Below are 15,223 nucleotides of genomic sequence, written 5' to 3' on the forward strand. Positions count from 1 at the left end.
AGGGAAACATTGAATAGGCTGAATATGAAATGGAGTTGACACTTGACTGACCTGGCCTTGTGAAACCCAGAGTGACAGAATGTATGGAATGGTTGCAAGGTGATGCAGAAAATGAGGATGCAGTGGGGTGTGGGTGAAGACAGCCAGTGGAGGAGGATGGAGCCAGTTCACATTTCTATCTGCTATGATCTCAACCTTTGTGTCCCCCAGAAATTTTATATGATGAAATCCTGATTCCCATGGTTATGGTATCCATAGGTGGTGCCTTTGTCGGGTGATGGAGTTTTAAGGATTGAGCCTCTTCAATGAGATGAGTGCTTTTATGTATAAGAGACACACAGAGCTCCCGAGCCCTTCCCCCGTTTGAGGATACAATAAGAAGTGTGTGACCAGAAAGGACCCTGCATGACCACACTGTGGAAATCCATTTCCATTGTTATAAGTCTGTGATATTTTGTTATAGCAACCCAGAAGGGCTAAGACAGCATCCTAACAATCTTTAGACAGTTCAGTAAACCTGATGCTATTTGTACAAAGGTTAGAAGCACTGATCCTGTCCGGTGTAACACTGTGATAGTTGGCTGACAGTTCGCGGCTGGCTTTCTTAAAGAATCCTGAGAATTCAATCTTCTTCGTAGCATGACCAGAACCATGAAAAATTGTCTAATACTTTTATTCTAATAACTTGACTCAAAATAATTATCTGTGATTCTATGTAATCTCTTAATGGTCTTCTTGTAATGCCAGCTTCTGCTATTTGTGACAAATTTTAATAGGAATTTCATTCTCTCAATTGTAGGGGTAGAATTTCTTTTGATTTTCAATTAAATGAAAATAAGAAATGTTAACAAATTACCCTCTTAGATTTGACATCTCTGCTGAGTCTGTGTTTATTTTTTTTAAGAGGAGACCCATTTCACAGAGCATGCATGAAAAAGCTGTAAATTTCAAAGAAGCTTGCTATGGGATAGATCATTAGGACCATCTCAGAGCTGGATGGAATGGATGTGGATTTAGCACTCGTCACTGATTCAGCATGCCAGGATGTTGGTGTACATGTCAACTGTACGGGAATCCCTGCTCCGGCACTTGAACACTTTATAAAATGTAGAATGATGCACATCTTCCTTGCTGGACACCATTGCTGGGAATCCTGACCAGTACATGCGATCCTCAGACAATTACCGCCTGACTGGAAGAACCATCTGAATACCCAAAAAATAATGACTTCTTATGCACTTTATTAGTATTTGCTTATCTTTGTCTCTTATAATTATCAAATTAAGATTTGGGGAAGACATACGAATATAAAACTCTCTAGATATGGATTTTGGAGCCACCTTATGAGAAAACAATTAGGAATCTAAAAAGTAGAAACATAACTCAAGTTTAGTTTTCACTTTCTCTTTTCTTCCTTCCCACTTTCATCCTTTGATTTGAGGAGAACAGAGAAAGAAGACAAGTGGACTTCGATAGCAGATGTCCTGGGATACTTTGAGAAAAATGCTGAGCTTGGAAATTCTGTTCTCTAGTTCTCTTACTCTTGAAAATATTTCAACCACCTGTGCTCAGGAAGAGGCAAACTTTTGGTGGAATTGTGTGCAATGCAGGGAAGGATGCACATGTCAAAAATTGCAGTGAAATTCTGATTCCTTACAGTAGAATCTATCACTCTGAATGACTAGGCTCCTGCTTTATGTAGTAGCAGTCTAGCGTATAGAATTCATGAATCTTTTTCTTACAAAATGAAAGACTTCAAAACTCCTTATGCATTACAGAGGTCACCTCTTTCATTCATGAACAAAGCAAGAAAGCCCTCTGCAGGATGCTCACCTGGGTGAACCGCCTCTCTAATATTGTTTGAACTTTGTATGACTTTTTAATATACTCTTTTGCATTTGATAGAATAGCATCTGAGATGAAATTCTTAATCTGCTGGTCCACGATTATATAATACAGAGGACTATTCCAGAGGTACTGAAACATGAGTATCCACCTAGTAAGGTCTTCATTCTAAGCAAACGTAAGAAACAGTCTCATTGAAGTAATCATAATTCAGTGGTTTTTGGTAACATGTGATCTTTGCTCAAGCAGCTGACCTAAAAGACTTTTGCTTATTCCTATGTGTATGCAGAATTTTGAAGGTAGTAAAAGTTGCAAAATTATATAATGTAAGCTATTAGTTCACACTTTGCTGAATTAATAAAATTCTGGATTATTTTAGGAACTAATTCTTCTGATGAGTTCTAATTTATAACATGAAGAATGTTCATTTTTCCTCTGAAATTCTACCACCCATTCAGTGAGTTCTTTGGTGTTTTTATATTTGCATGAGAGAAATTTAGGTATATTATGACAAGTCAGTATGTGTCTGCACTACCTGACCCAGGAAAGAGGCATTCTGCCTGTGCCCATATCATTGTCACCCAGTGATTCTTTCGTATTAATGAATCAGATAAGTCATTCGTATTGATTTTCGATTGGTAATTTGTTTTATGATACTACAACAAACAGACAATGAAGAAGACATGACATTCCTAAACAGGCTTTCTTTCCTAAGTTGATCCCAACACCAGCCCCCATGCTGGTATCAGAAGAGTCTGTCTTGTTGACATGTGTCCGGGCAGAAAATGGCACGGTGTTGTCTTTAGTAACAGCATCGGTGGGATTCACAATGGAGGGTTTTCCCCCTAGTTCACTACTACTAGTAGAATTGAGCATGAAAATGCCAGGGGGCTGAAGATCTCTAGTTAATATGCTTGATTTCTTTGCAGCCATGAACTGTTTTAGTGGTAAAGAATAGAGAACGGAATAGGATGAAATATAGTAATGCACATAAAGTGCTTAGTAAAACGTATGGCCATGTAGTAACTCTCAATAAACTTTAAATTCAAGCTTATTGAAAAATCCCTCCTCCTCCTCGTTTTTGAACTTTTTCTTTACTTGATCATCCTCATTATTAATGAGCTTAACAGAGGAAAAGATTGCTGGTATCATTAAGAAAATTGTAGAGAGAGAAGATAGTATTTAAGGGGGGATTGATGTGAAAATATTTTAAATAATATTAGGACAAAGGATAATGTAGGAACTCACAAAGGGAGATTATAATGTTGAAATATTGGAGCTGCCATAAATGATTGAGGCTGGATATGTAAACTGTGCTATGCTCAGAACAGAGACAATTGTTGTGGCCATGAGAAGCAAAGCAATGTTATATAGGCCATTGTGGGCGAGACTTACAAATTAAAAATATAAGGTGACAGAGGAGTCATTGAGAATGATGAATGAAGGAGGTGTCAGAGAGCAGAAGCAGAATCAGGAGAGCCTTGAAAGGCAGACGCGCTGGCTCAAGTGGTGCAGTATAGGACTCCCACATACGAGTCACTAGTAACAGGGGTACTCAAAACCGGGGTGTGTTTCTTACATATTCATGAATTTTACAATCTCATATTTTACACATGGACGTTCCCATTCATTTCCTGTTTTCGTACAGTATAAAGGCTGCAATCCTGTGTCTGATGCATTGGTTGAACTAAACTTGTCTGCATGGACAATTTATAGATCTGTTGTTTATTTTGCTACTACAGATCATCCCATGATTTCATTCATTCTTCATCAACTGCATAATATAATTTCTCTTCAACTGCTAACAGTTCTTCCACCGTATTTGCATGTACAGTTACCATTAATTATGTCTAAACATCTGGAGCTTGGTAAGCTACATACTGTCTCATCTGATCCAGTGAAAAACCCAGGTGAAAGACTCACGTTCATTTGTTGGGCTTTTTCGCTTTCTTCAGGAGCTTGGAGGGAATTGGTATGGCAGATGCTGGTGCCATTGATATACTCCAGTTTACTCTGGGAATACTTTTCATTCTGAAAATGATTAGGCAATTAGTTAAAATTGTTGGGCATTCAGAAGATAAATCCCTTACCAGAACATTAACATGTTTGATAGATATGTAATTTTTTTAACAGGGGAGCATCACAAAATTTGAAAGTCATTCTTTTACTACTTTTTCTATACATTCTCTCTATAAAAATTATTTTACATCTAACTTTTCTAAGTTCCAACTTTTCCCATCTCTATTTTATCATTATCTTTTTTTTTTTTAATATTTGAACCAAATATAGTACTTTTTACCAATAGTTGGTGCTTCCCACGTGACGGTAGTGGTAAAGAACATTCCTGCCAATGCAGGAGATATAAGAAGACTCAGGTTTGATCCCTTGGTGAGGAGCACCCCTTGTGAGAGGGTACAGCACCACACTCCTGGACTCTCGCCTGGCAAATCCTATGGACAGAGAAGCCTGTTGGGCTACAGTCAGTAGGGTTGCAAAGCGTTGGACACAACTGAAGTGACTTAGAATGCATGCATGCACCTATATTTAACCATTTAATCTCTTGTTTACAGTGGGTTAGAGCCAATATATTCCCTTATAAGGAGTAATACAGTTATGACTCTGACTTATCTCTGAACCCGCTCACCAAAAAGCTTAGTGTTCATCCCAAGTACAGAATACAATGTTGTTTATAGTGACAAAATGGGACGTCAGAAAAACATGGCATAAAGTTATGGGAAATACTAAGGAATGAACTGAGAATAATGAATAGAAAAATCTACCTAACATTTTGATAGACAAAAACTAGTCTTTAGCGGAAATTATGAACATTTGAAGAGATGACTTGAAAGAGATGGAAAAAAAATGGACAGTCAAAAAAAAGGAGGATGAAACAAAAACTAGTGAGTAAAAAGAACTTCGAGAATTTAATAGAAACCTTTAGCACCGCCTTTTATTATCTATCTGCTTTACTGTGTGCTCCTTGATTGGCCTAAAAGAATTAACATACAACTTTCAAATACCTTCATCAGAAAGAGAATAGTTGTTTCCAATTGTAAACTCCCCTTCGACTATAATTCTAAACCTATTCACTGCAAATCTTAAACAATAATTTGTAGCATTAAAAAAACTACCAGTATTCGTTTTTGTGACCGGGATTCAGCTTTGTTTAACATGTTCCATCCACCCAGTTCACTGCAGAGCAGTTCTCATTTATTGGCTATTTACTCTGAGCCTGGAGAAAAAACCCAGAGACACACTGAAGGACCAGAAAATCAACATGCTTCCTTTTCCCCAGTCCCACCTAAAAGTGCTTTAGTCAGGTAGTATTATGGACTGAATGTGTGTTCTTTAAATTCATATGTTAGAGCCCGAACTGCCAAAGTATGCTGTTTTGAAAAGGATTCCGACGTTTTGGCACGCCATGGTCTATAGCCCTCCAGACTCCTCTGTCCATGGGATTTCTCAGGCAAGAATACTGGAGGGGCTTGCCGTTCCCTTCTCCAGGGAATCTTCCAGACCCAGGAATAGAACCCAGGTCTCTCCCATTGCAGGCAGATTCTTTACCATCTGAGCCACCAGCAAAGCCCATTAAGGTTAAATGAGCTCTTAGGGTGCAACACTCATCCAATAGGTTTAGTGTCTCCATGAAGCGAAACACCAGAGAATTTTCTCTTCTGTCTCTGTGTCTGTGTGTCCTTTCCTCTGTCTGTCTTCCCCACCCCCCACCCTGTGTGAGGACGCACGGAGAAGCCATCCTGGGAAGAAAGAGTTCTTACCAGAACCTCACCTTGCTGGTGCCTGATCTGGGACTTCTAGCCCCCAGAGCTGTGAGGAAATAAATTGCTGGTGTTTATTCCACTGAGTCTATTGTATTCTTTTATGGCATTCCTAGCTGACAAACACAAAATCTTTTATTTTAGAAATTTAAAGAGAGAAATGAATGAAAGGAAATTGAAAAAGTTATTGCACTTCTTAGGAATCTTTCAGATTTCACAAAACTGGTCCTTTCTTCGATTTCCACATCTTATGAGCTGACGGCGTCTTTAACCTAGAGAGTGTGTTATTTGAACTTTGGCTGATGCAGCCCTCTTGTTTAAAGGATAGCATGGCCCAGTCACTTACAGGAAGGTAACTTTTGGGAGCCTGGCAGGCTACAGTCCATGGGGTCCCAGGAGTCGGAACCGACTTAGCAACTAAACCACCACCACCACAGTAGTTACAAACTCATTGAACATTATTGTGATAAGGTTATGCATGTCATGGGACAGCCTGGAGGCATGGCTAAACACTTTTCTAAGGAATTTCAGGGGGAGGCCAAACACGTCAGGACCCCAGGCAGGCATACATTGCCTTGGCACAGGAGCAGATTTGACAGGACCAGCAGCAGGAGCAGGCAGGACCCTCCTTAAATAAAAACATGAGCCATTCTGAGATGATCTAGCCACCTGAGGTTATCAACTCCATCCTGTGGAGGGAAGCCTTCTCTTTCCCTGTTGCTCTGAGCAGGAGTTGGTGCTGTAGTAGCTGGGGTGGGGAAGAAGGAGCGCCTTCTGTGTGAATTTAGATGGATGATGATATCTGCACAGATAGATAGTTGGAGAAGTAGGTTACTCCCTGCATTTTTGTATTGTCCCAGAAGTACTTCTGTGGTCTGCAAACGTTTGGAACTTAATCTGAGCCAGAGTATTTAGGCCATTCTTTTAAGACAGTTTAAACGAACCCAGGTTTGCTGCATTGCGGGCAGTCTTTACTCTCTGAGACCCCAGGGAAGCATCATTCCAACATTAATAGAGAGAATACTCTTCAGATGATGACCTGTACTTCTTACTGTGACACATCAGGAAGTATCACTGTTTGTGTAACCATTTGTAATTCAGTGTCAAAATTTTGCATGACTGCTTTGTTTGCTACTCAAGATGTCAATAAATATTGATAAACATTAAAAAAACAAAAAAAAAAAGTTTAATGTTGGGACTCTGCAGACTCTGACCAGAGAGGCCCTCTAGGGGTTTCTAATTTTTTCACTCTACACTGACTAGTGCTTGAATTTAGACACTGAAATGACAAGAAGTGTACAGTTGATCTGTGTGGTTTACCATCACGCTGGGGTAAGAGTAAACACATGACTGACTGATCGCTACTACTGAGTACAGAGAGAATACTAAGAGAAAAGGTACTGAACCTTGGATCTGCTAACTCAGCTTCGTAACCCCATGCATGTCTTTGATACTTTCCCAAAAGCTTTAACACATCTTAAAATTTGCCTTTCACAGTAACGCTGTGAGATAGCTTTCATCTTCACTATGATCATCAAGTTATGTTAATGAAGATGCAATGCTTTGGAGAGGATGAATAATTTTCCCTGGTCCCATTATTAGCAGATGGAGGTGACTGGGCACCAAGCAGTCATCTGTTCACTTCCTGATGTCACATCACACATGCCTGTGGGCTCTCGGTCTGCATGTGTGTAACCAGGACCACATCAGGAGCTGTGATGACTCAGCTTAACGTGAAAAAAATTTTGTTTTTGACTGCAAAACAGCAGTGACCTTAGAACACTGGTTTTATCCACTTGTTCTGCTCTGTCTATAAAACACTTACTATTAACATCTTTGACAATTATCAGTGTGGGGGCCTGGTTCTCCGGGCTAGACGTTCTTCTAGGGAACTTGACAGCTCTTCTAATTTTATGCATCCTTAATCTTCTCATTACATTTGTTTCTTTGAGACAATGGCAGGTAAATGTCCAGATGGTCATCCAAGAATCTTACCTCTCAGCACCCAGGACCCTGTCACTGGCTCTGCGGACATGCCTGGCCTTTCCTGACTGTGAGGTTTCAGGGAGAAAATCCATCTCTCCAGTCGGGAGCACATCCTGACAACCATGTGGCTGAGTTTTCTAACCATCTCCAAACATCTCCTCTTTGATAGGAGAACTAGACCTTCATGCTTCCTTGATGTGTTGTAATATTTCAGAAATTATTCCTGGCCCTACCTTTGGCCAACAGAAGCATAAAATCATTGACTCTTGCAAGCATGATTTTAATATTAATTTTCCTGTCTGTCCTTTGTAAGTAAGCAGAATTTAAGACTGAAGTATACAAGAATTGAGTCTGGACAAGAGAACTGATAAAATACGGATTTTATCCTGGTGAATGAGATCTAAACATGATTCTTTTTCCAGTTTACTAGAAGAGTGGTAATTTAATGAAGGATAAGATATCAGCATTTACTAGGTTTTCTCTGCTCTTAGTTACTTTAAAGGGGCATGTTATCTAAGAATAAAATGGTTATTTAAAATTAGGTGATGAAAATCAAAGCAGTTGTTCTCAAAAAGAAGACATATAAGTTGGAGAAATTTGGGACTGTCTCTCTCATCAGCTAAAGATCTTATTGTGATAGGCAAGGAGAATAATAGTTGTATAACATAGATATGTTTGTGTGCATATATTTCTGTGCATATATACATGCGTAATAAATAAATATATGCTTAATTCCTACATGGAACTTTGGACCTTATAAAATTCAATTTTATAAGTGGCAGTAAATAAAACAGAATACCCTAATTCTTAATGTAATTGATCATTTGTTGGTAGATGACTAACCATATGATTATTTTTTCTGTTAAAGTGTTATTTGTGTGTTTATTTGGTAGCATATATGTTAAAAAATTGGAATAATACTGAGAAGATTAGCATGGCCCCGGCCCAAGGATGACACTCAAATTTGTGAAGCCTTCCACATTTTTCTGTAACAGCTTCGAGGGGTCCGATGGGAAGCAAGATGGGAAGGAGGTTCAAGACTGAGGCAACATAGGTAAACCTATGGCTGACTCATGTTGATGTTTGGCCGAAAGCAATACAGTATTGTAAAGCAATTACCCTTCAATTAAACATCAATATATTTAATGATTAAAACTGTTATTGGGGATCATATAACAGGTTCAGATGTCCATTTTATGACTAAAGAGGATCTGACTGCAAGCTCATGGTGTCAATTATCCTTGGTTAGTGATTCATTAACTCTATAGGTGAATGAGAAAAGTAAGCTAACAAACACTATTGTCTGTGACTCAGTGTCATAGCAAGGTATAATCCTTGTCTGCGTTCACTTTTAGGCGGCATAACGCCCAAACTCTGAAACTGAGGCCGTTCCCAGAAGCACACAGTCATGAGTTCTGTTCAGGGTCTCTGTTCCTGATGCTGGAGGCTTCTGTTCACTGGTCCACTAGGTCTGAAACTTTCTCTCCTGAGCATTCTCTGGTTCTATCATGTGCACAAATCTTTCTATTTTGATTGTCTAATTTGATTCTCTTATTCTTTTAATCAGACTACCGAGTCTCTTTACGATTTACTTTTCAGACCCTTTTGTGCTTTGACTTTTCTGATGCTCATTAGCGTATTTGCTTCCATGTCTAAATCTCTGAGTAGTTTTCAGTATCTACTATTCGCTTACTGTCTGGATTTTGGTGTTCCGCATCAGCATACTTTTATGAACTTCATTTTCCTTCTGGTGAAGTTTCTGGTATACAGCTTGAGCTGGTTGGCTCCCAACTGGCTTGTTTGTGTTGTCTCCAAAAAATTAGAGAACTCTGCTTTCTTTCTAGGCAATACTGCCCCTTCATTTGATACCATTGCTAATTTTCTGTGATTTCACCTCCTGCCTCATAAGCTTTGTCTTTCTCAATCTACTCTGACTTGAGTGCTATGTGTCTCTATGTTGGTATTACTATTTTATTTTGTTTTGTTATTTTAATTGGAGGCTAATTACTTTATAATATTGTATTGGTTTTGCCATACATTGGCAGGAGTAAACCATGGGTGTACATGGGCTCCCCATTCTGAACTCCGCTCCCACCTCCCTCCTCATCCCATCCTTCTGGGTCATCCCAGTGCACCAGCCCCAAGCACCCTGGATCGTGCATCGAACCTGGACTGGCGATTCGTGTCACATGTGATAATATACATGGTTCAATGCCATTCTCCCAAGTCAGCCCACCCTCGCCTCGCCCACAAATCCAAAAGACTCTTCTATACATCTTTGTGTCTTTTGCTGTCTCACATACAGGCTTATCATTAACATCTTTCTAAAGTCCATATATATATATATGTTAGTATACTGTATTGGTGGTGTTCTTCCTGGCTTAATTCACTCTGTATAATAGGCTCCAGTTTCATCTTCCTCTTTAGAACTGATTTAAATATATTCTTTTCACAGGCTGAGTAATAAGCCATTGTGTATATGTTCCACAGCTTTCTCATCATTCGTCTGCTGATGGGCATCTGGGTTGCTTCCATGTCCTGGCTATTATAAACTGTGCAGCGATGAACATTGGAGTACACGTGTCTCTTTCAATTCAGGTTTCCTCAGTGTGTATGCCCAGCAGTGGGATTGCTCGGTCATATGGCAGTTATATTTCTAGTTTTTTAAGGAATCTTCACCCTATTCTCCATAGTGGCTGTATTACTATTTTAAATAAATATCAACCTAGTATATCAGAGAATTAAAGGGAACAAAATTACAATAGGATTAGTAAAAATACAGTCCCGCAAATTGTAATCCAGTAATGTTCCCAGTTTTAAATGACTTTCTACCCATGTATTATTGAGGTCCCCTACTCACTCCTTACTAGGTGTTTCAATTTTTAAATAGAATGTAGAAAACAATGGAGTGGAAAATTCTGAAAATCACCTTGGATTTTAGATGCCTCAGATTAAGTAAGCAATGATTAGTTTTTTATAGTTAGTAGGGCTATTCTTAGCACACATAGCTCAGTGTACAGTGATTGGTATTGAGTGAAGGATGTATACTGTGAACTTCAATCACCAAACAGGTGATTGGAAATAAAGAAAGCACTGCCAGGAAGACGTAGATTTTTGTTCTGGAAGGAAAAACTTAGTGTCTCCCATCTACTATCTAATTTTCAGATTTTTCAAAACACTTACTCTTCCTTTGTTCATTCAATAATTTGAGTTGTTTGATTTTTTCCTACTGAGTTGCATGAGTCTCTTATATAAACTTGATATGAAGTCCTTACCAAATATCTGATTTGCAAATATTTTTTTTTCATTCTATAGGTTGCCATTTAATTTTACTGATGGCTTCTTTTACTATGCAGAAGGTTTTGAGTTTGATGTGGTCTCACTAGTTTATTTTTGCAGCTCTTGCCTTTGCTTTTGATGACTGACTTGTTGAGCTGCTTGTATTTTGGAAAGTGATCCTTTATCAGCTGTTTTACTTGCTATTATCTTCTCCCATTCTTACCAAAAGTCACAGACTGGATGAATGGATACAAAAATAAGACTCATATATATGCTGTCTACAAGAGACTGACTTCAGTCCTAGAGACATATATAGACTGAAAGTGAGAGGATGGAAAAAGATATTCCATGCAAATGGAAATCAAAAGAAAGCTGGATTGGCAATTCTCGTATTAGAAAAAATAGATCTTAAAATAAGAACTATTATAAGAGAGAAAGAAGGATACTACCAACTGATCAAGGGTCAGTCCAAGAAAAAGGCAAAACAATTTTAAATATTTATGTAGCCAACATAGGAGCACCTCAATACATGAGGAAAACACTAACTGACACAAAAGGGGAAATTGACAGTAACACACAAATATTAGGGCATGTCAACACTGCACCTATACCAATGGGCAGATCAACAAAACAGAAAATTAATAAGGAAAATAAGCCTATAAGGAAATATTAGAGCAAACAGACCTAACTGATATCTTCAGAACATTCCATCAAATGCAGAATACACTTTCTTCTCAAGTGCACATGAAACATTTTCCTCATTTTGGGTCATAAACCAAACCTCAGTAAATTTAAGGAAATTGAAATTATATCAAGCATTTTCTCTGACCACAACACTAGGGGACTAGATATAGATTATAGGAAAAAAAAAAAAACTTTAAAAAACACAAACACATGGAGGTTCAGCAACACATTTCTACATAGTAAACAGGTTACCGAAGAAATAAGGGAAATCTAAACATTCCTAGAAACAGATTAAAATGGAAACATGATGATCTAAAACCTATAGGATGCAACAAGAGCAGTTCTAAGAGGGAAGGTTATAGTAATACAAATCCTACCTCAAGAAACACATTGAAGAGACAACCTAACTTTACATATCTCTAGCTCTTTTAAAATTTCTCTTATCAATGTGTTAGGGAACAGAAGTGGCTCAGTCATGCCCAACTCTTTGCGACCCCATGGACAGTAGCCTGCACCAAGCTCCTCTGTCCATGGGATTTTCTAGGCAAGAATATTGGGGAGGGTTGCCGTTTCCTTCTCAAGATCAATATCTTAAAGTTTTGTGTAAAATCTTTCAACACATTTCTTAAGTTTATTTTGAAGTGTTTTATCTTTTTGTGATGCAATAGTAATTGGGCTTGTTTTCTTTATTCAACTTTCTGATAGTTCACTGTTGATATATAAGTAGGCAACAGAGTTTTGTATATTGGAATATACTAAACATTTGTATGTTACAACTTTAAAGAATAGACATTTTCCCATTAATAAGACATATAGATGGTCAAGAGGTATATGACAAGATGCTCAGCATTGCTAATAATCAAAGGGAATGCAGATCAAAAGCACAAGAGATATCACCTCTTCCATATTTGAATGGCTAGTACCAATAATGTAAGAAATGACAAATCTTGTTGAGGATGTGGAGAAAAAAGAGTGCTTATGAACTGTTGGTAGGGACGCACATTGGTGTAACTCCCAGGGTAAAATACTGTGAAGGTTCCTCAAGAAATTTAAAGAGAACTGTTATGTGATCCATTATCCCACTTCTGGATATATAGTCAAAGGAAATGAAATCATTGTCTCAAAGAGAGATCTGTATTCCCATGTTCATTGCAGCATCATTCACAGTAGACTTGGTATAGGAAGAACCTGAGTATCTTTCAATAGGTGAATGGATTAAAACAATGTGATATGACATATATAGGTAAATATGATTTAGCCATTAGATAAAGGAAGAAATCCTTCCAATTATTGTAACGTGGATGAAACTAGAGGGCACTAAACTACATAAACTAAGTCAGACAAAGAAAAATACAATACGATCTCAATTATAAGAAATCTCAAAAAAAAAAAAAATCTCTGAGAGACTGGACATCTTCGAGTGGCATACCGACTCACGGACATGAGTTTGAGTAAACTCTGGGTGTCGGCGATGTACAGGGAAGCCTAGCGTGGCGCACTCCATGGGGTCACAAAGATTCGGACATGACTGAATGACTGACTCAACTGAAGTGAAAGGAACTTACCTGTGTTCTCCTCAAAAAGCACAAGTTAAACATGTGTGTTGATGACAATGTTACTTAATAGAAAGGGAAACTGGTTTCTAATACATCCACAAAAGGGGGTGGACAAGATGACAGAGGGGTAGGTGGAAGTGGGTACACCTCTCTCCACCAATGCATCAAGAACGTCTTTCTTTTTTTTTTTTTTTTCATCAGAACTTCTAAAGACGCAGCAGTTCTCACAGAAGACCAGGTGAATACTGGCAGGATGCCCTGACTACTGAGGTGGAATATCCGGACCCACACAAAACTCAGTAGGAGAAAGGAAAGAAGGGACAAGGAGGAAGGGGAAAGAAGAAGGAAAGCATGTGGGACCAGCCTGCACCTGGGGGTGAGGGAGCTGATGCACAGGGGAGAGATCCCCACGTACATGGCCGTCCACTGGAATGGGGGAGTCATTTGAAGCACTTGGGGAGTGAACTAACTAACCTGTGACCGTCTGAACGGAGTGAGAACCACAGAGACAAGCCATGCTGCTGCCTTTCCATACCTCGGACAGGGTTGTAAGTCCACTGGTGTCCACGGAAGCTGAGAGCTGGAGCCATGGGGACTGCAGAATGATCCCAGGGTGAGGACTCCTGTTTACTGTGGGGAGTCAGCCGGATGGGGTGGGATGGAGGAAATCTGCTGCATCAAATGCTTCTTAAGGAAAGCCACGAGGCCATAAAAGTAGGGTTCAACTGCCTGTGGGGTAGAGCTATCTCTTTCTCCATGCTGGTACCTGTAGGTTGAGCAATAGAGAAAGACTTCAGTGAGGGTGGTCCTTGAGTGACTGATGCACTAAACAATGATGAGTTTTGAATGTCTATATGCCCTACCCCACCCTATTCTCTGTCTAAATTGTGGGTTTTAGCATCATAATATTTTTAGGAACTTAAATTTTCTGGTAGTCTCTGGTATACAAATTAAGCTAATTCCTCACATCTGGCTCCTTCTTGGTATTACAAGAAACTTTGAGAACCTTGCTTCCTCACAAGGCAATACTGCCCTTTACTTTACTACCATTGCTGACTTCCCATGCTTTCACTTCTTCCTACTATATTCTATGTCTTTCTCTATTCACTATAACTTTAGTAGTATGTGTCCCTATGTTGCTATTAATATTTATCAGTCAGTTCAGTTCAGTTCAGTCACTCAGTAATGTCCAACCTTTGCGATCCCATGAATTGCAGCACACCAGGCCTCCTTGTCCATCACCAACTCCCGGAGTTTACTCAAATTCATGCACATCAAGTTGGTGATGCCATCCAGCCATCTCATCCTCTTGTTGTCCCCTTCTACTCCTGCCCCCATTCCCTCCCAGCATCAGGGTCATTTTCAGTGAGTCAACTCTTCGCATGACGTGGCCAAAGGACTGGAATCTCAGCTTCAGCATCAGTCCTTCCAATGAACACCCACCACTGATCTCCTTTAGGATGGACTGGTTGGATCTCCTTGTAGTCCAAGGGACTCTCAAGAGTCATCTCCAACACCACAGTTCAAAAGCATCGATTTTTCGGTGCTCAGCTTTCTTCACAGTCCAGCTCTCACATCCATACATGACCACTGGAAATACCATTGCCTTGACCAGATGGACTTTTGTTGGCAAAATAATGTCTCTGCTTTTTAATATGCTATCTATGGTGGTCATAACTTTCCTTCCAAGCAGTAAGCGTCTTTTAATTTCATGGCTGCAGTCACCATCCACAGTGATTCTGGAGCCCTAAAAAATAAAATCTGACACTGTTTTCACTGTTTCCCCATCTCTTTTCCATGAGGTGATGGGACCACATGCCATGATCTTAGTTTTCTGAATCTTGAGCTTCAAGCCAACTTTTTCACTCTCCTCTTTCACTTTCATCAAGAGACTTTTTAGTTTCTCTTCACTTTCTGCCGTAAGAGTGGTGTCATCTGCAAATCTATGATTATTGATCTTTCTCCCGGCAATCTTGATTCCAACTTGTGTTTCTTTTAGCCCAGCGTTTCTCATGATGTACTCTGCATCTAAGATAAATAAGCAGGGTGACAATATACAGCCTTGACGTACTCCTTTTCTTATTTGGAACCAGTCTG

At 39.2% G+C, this 15,223-nt stretch overlaps 1 non-coding gene and 1 pseudogene across 1 annotated transcript; one reads left to right on the plus strand and one right to left on the minus strand.

Annotated features, from left to right (window-relative positions):
• Nucleotides 1–1,031: 1,031 nt before the first annotated feature.
• LOC122430091 lies at nucleotides 1,032–13,716 on the minus strand (annotated as a pseudogene).
• LOC122430255 lies at nucleotides 8,492–8,593 on the plus strand. Its single transcript, XR_006266327.1, has one exon. It is a non-coding gene; the product is annotated as a U6 spliceosomal RNA (small nuclear RNA).
• Nucleotides 13,717–15,223: the final 1,507 nt, after the last annotated feature.

This window comes from Cervus canadensis, chromosome 28 (genome assembly GCF_019320065.1).
Source record: "Cervus canadensis isolate Bull #8, Minnesota chromosome 28, ASM1932006v1, whole genome shotgun sequence".
Lineage (NCBI taxonomy): Eukaryota > Metazoa > Chordata > Mammalia > Artiodactyla > Cervidae > Cervus > Cervus canadensis.